Source organism: Condylostylus longicornis, unplaced genomic scaffold (assembly GCF_029603195.1).
Source record: "Condylostylus longicornis isolate FDR11 unplaced genomic scaffold, ASM2960319v2 ptg000011l, whole genome shotgun sequence".
NCBI classification, from domain to species: Eukaryota; Metazoa; Arthropoda; class Insecta; order Diptera; family Dolichopodidae; genus Condylostylus; species Condylostylus longicornis.
In genome coordinates, this window is record NW_026577980.1 from 1617519 (window position 1) to 1623678 (window position 6160).

Sequence of the window (6160 nt, forward strand, 5' to 3'; positions counted from 1 at the left end):
AAAATTAAAAGGAAATCAAATCATAAGTATTTATGTGGGCCGGAAAAGCGTTTTACGAAAAAAAATTTTTAAATTTGTATTGATTTGGAGAGCATATTTAAATTTAAATTGTTAAATTCTGTGTAGGAGAACGACTGATATTTTAAGGTACGCCGACGGAGTATGAAATTTTATTTAAAAAAAAAAAAGTTGATTGGTGAGTGACATTTGTTTAAAGTAAATCAAGAGAACCAATTAATTATTTTAAATTCACTTATAAATTAAAATAACAAATTCACCACATTCACATTTCTACCTTCAACTTTTCAAACAAAAATTTAATTAAATTTTTTATTTGCTAATATTTGGAATAAAACAAAAATTGGTATTATAAACTTTATTGAACTTTTTTATCAGTTCCTCCTCTTTCCCCCCTTCCTTTCTCTCTTCCGCAATCACCACCTAAATGGTTGATCTTTTATTTTTTATTTGTTTTTTTAATTATATTTCACTTTTTTGTTATTTTTTACAAAAGGAAAGTAAAATATGTAGATTAAAGGAAGATTAAAATAAAAAAAAAAATAAATATTAAGGCTTTGCCGTCTTTTAGATAACAAAAAAAAAATTTATATTTATAAAAATACTTGAGAAAAGTTTAACAAATCCGATTATAAATCAAAATTTTTAGTATTAATTTAGTTAAAAATAATTGATAAATCAAAATTCTTACCGGTTTTTTATACAATTTAATATTGGGCGTCTACTAAAAGGTAAAACTTTGGGACGTCAAATTTATACATTCTACTCGGTAAGCATTTTGGCAAAATTATTTTCTGAACTTAACCTCAATTTTTTGGTATAATCATTTTTTTTCATATACTTATCCTTTTCTATCTACCGGGAAAAAAATAACGTAACTGCAGAGATTGATGTTTGATTGTAAAGTCTTATTTTTCGTAGACACCCTTTTTCTAAGCAATTAATTTTGAAATTTTTAATATAAAATCAAATTTTAATTGTGCAATACTAATGACATAAAATGTGCTATTCAGTGAAATAATAATTAAGTAATGGAAAATTTCTCTGATCTCTTTGTCTGTTTTCTCAAGTTCAACGATCTTATACTTTGTAAGAAAACAAACCAAAGCAACACACAAGGTGCAAAAAAAAAACACCATAATCAAAAAATTTACAGACCAAAAACAATCAAAAAAAAAACATCAGCACCTTGATATTTTCATCTTCTGATCTCCTTGAATATGCGATCTAATATTCTGATAACCGGTATTTACTAGATCTTAAAATAAAATCTTATGAAAAATATTTACTAATTAAATAATTTACAAATTAATTTTTAACTGAAATTTCATCATTTTTGTTTTCAATTTTAATATTTTTTTTTTATTTAATATTTCAAAAATCAAATCTAATAAATTATAAAATTGTATGTAGGCTCATATAGGATTTACTTAATATTTGTAATTTTCCAGTTACCACTTGATTTTTATTAAAATTATTAATTTTATTACTTATTTATTTATTTAAGAAAAATAAACCAAAAAAAAACCGGCATTTAAGTCAGGTTTTTGTTTTCTTTTCTCATTTTTTGCCTTCTTTATTCAGTTTTATTATGTTTGTGTGTATGTACTACTTTTTTTAAATATTTTCATAAAAGTTACCTAAACATTAATTCAATGGCGGTTGTTGACCTCATCCACATGTTAAAAAATGAGTAAGTTTATGTAAGCTACACATACATCGCTATATGTACATATATATATAAAAAATCAATTTTTAAAATTTTAGTGCCCCAACATCACGACCATAACCCATGTATGTAAGTAATAATGTTTGCGCTTTATAAGAGTATGGAAAATTTTTTCATAAATTATTTTATTTTTATATATAAGCTTAGAAATTTAGGTCAACATTTAATCTCGAAAAAAAATATTTTTTTTTTCTTCTTTACTTATTACTTGGTAACTTATTGGTTTTAAAACTATGGAAGTTTTCCAATTTTTTTAATTTACTTTTTTTTATTTAAGATGATTATTAATTGTACACTTTAAATGAGATTAGGTATGAGTATTGTAGAAATTTATAATAGAAATTTTATTATACTAATGTATATTCATGCATATTTAATGTGTTATACAGAAAATCGACAGTACTATTGAGTCAGAGTGATAGAATTCCTCCAGATGAAATACCAGAGAATTAGAGTTATGCAACGCAACATTCTCAGTGATCAGGTCATTCCTACCGTAATCAGTACCATGATACCAAACATTATACAACCCAACTGACCAAACTGTAAAATTTGGAAATGTTGGGCTTCCATAAATTCCAATGAAATCTTTTTTATTTGTTTAATCAAACGAATAAGTTAATTTGTAAGTACAAAATTTCAATTTTATTGTTTTTTTTATTTAAACATTATTACATTTGTTGTTTATTATTTATTTAATAAAATGATTGAATAGAAAATGTAGTATTTATTTGTACAAACACATACACACATAATAATTTTGTTTATTAATAATAAATAAACATTTACATTTCCTCATCAGAATTTCCACACTCTAAAACGTTTCAGTTGATATGGTAAAATTCAGAAATTTTTGTAATTTCTAATACAAAATCAATTCCAAAACCAATTTTGAAATTTTTGTCAGTAATTTTGAATAAAAATTTCATTTTAAGTGATTGGGTATAAGAAATTACAATAGATTACCTCTTTGAAATTTAGTAAGAGTTCATGAAAAAGAAAAAAATTTTATATTGTTTTTTATACTGCATATTTTTCATATAGTTATATAGTTACATTAAAACAAAGATTAACAACCTTAAGTCGTATTCACCTTCCTAAACTAGACGAAAGCAACTGTAAACTTTTCTCATCCGCAAAAATTTTTAAGCTTTTATATTAGGATTTAACAGATTATTTTTATGTGAATAGATATGTACCTGAATTTGTATTCTATACAGACACTGGACGCTTAGCGTAACAATATATCTTTTTTCAAATTGCCGCAAGTCGTGACACCAACTTTTGATTTAATTCAGTATCAATACTGGAATTGAAAAATTCTTGATTTTGATTTATTGAAAACTAAAACAATATTATTTGGAAATAGATAGACACTTGTTATATAGATCTTGTTGGAAAATTAACGTTTTCTTTACCGAATTCCAGTGAACTTAAGCTGGTACCAATTACAAATTTTTCAAATATTTAAGTATGCAGTTGACTAACTAAACAGAACTATTTAATTAGAAATTTCGCAAATATTTAACGTATTTCGCTTAACAGATATAGAAAACCTACATACAACAAATTCATAATCAGTTATCAACCTACATATTTATCTACAAACGTATAACAAAATTTACAAAAAACTTATGTAAAAATTTGAAAAAAAAAAACAGAATTTGTGAGGTCACAGAAATTCGATATTAGTTATCTATAGATTGTTTTGCACTTTTATAAGGATTTATTTTCAATTTTTTGTTATGACACAAAAAACACTAACTTCGGATACTTAAAGTGATTACGTTGACAATAACTTTAACGACTTTGAATTGACCTAAAGAACAAAACAAAACTTAGCATTTTTATTTATTAAAATAAAATACAAAAATCTAATATTTTTATACTATAAAAATATAAAATATAAAAATTGATATAGACAAAAATATAGGTACATTTATATCCACCTATATAGGTAAGCAGATAGGTAGGCAGGTATGTAATATTCTCAAATAATATAGAATATTCAAATATTTAACAAGAAAGAAAAAACAAATATCATAAAACAAAAATAAAACTTGAGGGAATCGTTAATTTTTCTTTTTCGAATAATTTCTAAAATAAATTATTTTCATATTGTGTATTGTGTATTAAGTATAATAAAAATTTAAAGAACAAGCGCATACACATAATTTACGTAGTTTTATTTTTTAATAAAAATATAACCACATGGTAATCTTAGATTTTTTGAATTATTTATTTTTATTTCAGTATATCCACATAAAATTCGAATATTTATGCTGGCTATGCCTGATATGAAATAGGCATTTTCATTTAGTAAAAAATATCTAGTAATGTTTCAAACATAGAGCCTGTTTTTAGGATATACGATCAATTGAGTATACCGAATTTCAACATAGATGCTTAATATTATTAACACGGCAATAAAAAGAGGTTCTTAAGTAAAAGTATCTCTAAAACTAAAATTATGTGCCTATCCACATTATATGTTGGTATAGTTAATTCCAGCATTAGGTCCTCTTGGTGGTTAATTTTCGTTAGGACCATATTAAAATAGATTCTCCTAACTAAAAGTACTTTTAGAACTAAAAATTATGTAGGTATTTACTTTGAATTCGTCATTTTTCTACAAAATTTCTACAATTATGTACAAATTACAAATGGAAACATATTATGTAGATATATTCAATGAAAAGAATGTCACATAAGGTAGAAATGGTGGTCTACGATTTTCAGAAATACATAATAGGTGTACATTTTTCTGTTTATTAAAAGGAATATTTTTATTAACACATCCATTATTTTCTTAATTTCACCTAAAAATTGAAAATTCTTAATTTCAGAATATTAAAAAATGAAAATAAAATTTATATGTAAAAATTATGAAGTAGTTTAATATTTAAATTTCTAGACATACTTACAATACAATTTATATGTAAAAAAATATTTTCCAAAAACCCAAAGTACAAAAGAATTTCAGCTTTTTCTTGAAATTTAAAAAAATTATTTTTGCTTTTTTTTTCCAAGTTTTTTGAAAATTTTGGCTAAGAAGTTTTTCTTATTTCTTCCAGAATCAATTAAATGAAATTTGTAGCTATAATTCTGATTTCCTTTCCTGTTTTTAATATGAGGTTAGGTTTTCTCAAAACGCTAACGAAAATAATTTCTGGATAAAATCATAAAAAAAAAAATCACAAACAAAAAAAAACTTATTGTTGTTTGTTCACAGACGGCTGGACGAAATTTATTATTGTATTTTTTATTTTTATATTTGTTTCTTTTGTGAAAAACAAAATCAAAAATTAATTTTATAATTTAAAATTTCAAATAAATTATAAAAGATATTATTATTCTTTTTTTGCTATTACTTAATTTTAGAACGTGTAAAATTATAAAAGAAAATCAAAAAAAAAAAAGAAAAAAAATTGTGTTAAAGTTTTTTAAATGAAAATTTTCTTTTGTCACAAGACATTTTTTATTTGAAAAAGATTCAATGTCTGATGAAACATAATCATTCGAGGATTTTTAAAGAATTTTTTAATGTTTTTTTTATATTTTTTGTTTTAATCACTAATTAATTAATTTACAAAACTTGTCCTGTTTAAATTGCTCTTTGGTTTTTAATGTTTTTACAACAACACAAAATCACAAAGTCATAGATTTTATCATGTTTTTTTTTCTGTATTTCTTCCAGATTTTTCAATTTTACATTCTCTGATTTCTTTAATTAAAAAATCTATTTTTTTAGGAAATTTTGAAATAAAACACGTTTTATTTCTGTTGTATACACAATCAATAGAATAAAATTATTATTTTGTTCTTTTTTTCTCTTCTTCCTATCACTCAACACTTTTTTATAAACACAATTTGCACGTAAAGCATTTAGAGAATATTCTAAAATGACGGCACGCGAGATTTATAGAAACTGAACTGTTTTAAATTTTAATTTCTACTTTGTATTTTTGTTAAAACGGAAAGCTTTTTCAATTTTTCGCTGTAAATTGAAATTAGTTAGACAAGGAAAGAGAACCAAATGTGGTGTTGCGAAAGAAAAACAAAGAAAACATGATTACGTACTAAAATTGAAATGTCAAAATTGTTTTGTTGGTAATACAAACTGTTCTCAATTTTATTGAATCTAAATTGAAAATAATATTGAATTGAATGTTTTTGAAAGGAGTTTTGTTTCATTATGATGATGTTTGGTTTAATTTTTTTACCTAAATTCACTGATTTTGCAATTATGAACGAACTTTAATTACTATTTTAATTTTATTAATAGAAATATAATTGATGAACCATAAAAAATTTTGAAAAAGAATACGGTACAAGTGAAAAGAAAAATTGCTGTTTTGAAAAAAATGGTTTTGTAGCATCCCTGTTATAAGTATGTATACTTAGGTGTATTAA

At 23.2% G+C, this 6160-nt stretch overlaps 1 protein-coding gene across 1 annotated transcript in view; it reads right to left on the minus strand.

Moving 5' to 3' along the window:
• Nucleotides 1-5664, minus strand: part of LOC129619314 (influenza virus NS1A-binding protein homolog) — a 58669-nt gene extending 53005 nt beyond the window's left edge. The window contains exon 1 of the mRNA XM_055534554.1: nt 4672-5664. The gene's annotated coding sequence lies outside the window, so the exon portion shown is untranslated. The remainder of the gene's footprint in view (nt 1-4671) is intronic.
• Nucleotides 5665-6160: the final 496 nt, after the last annotated feature.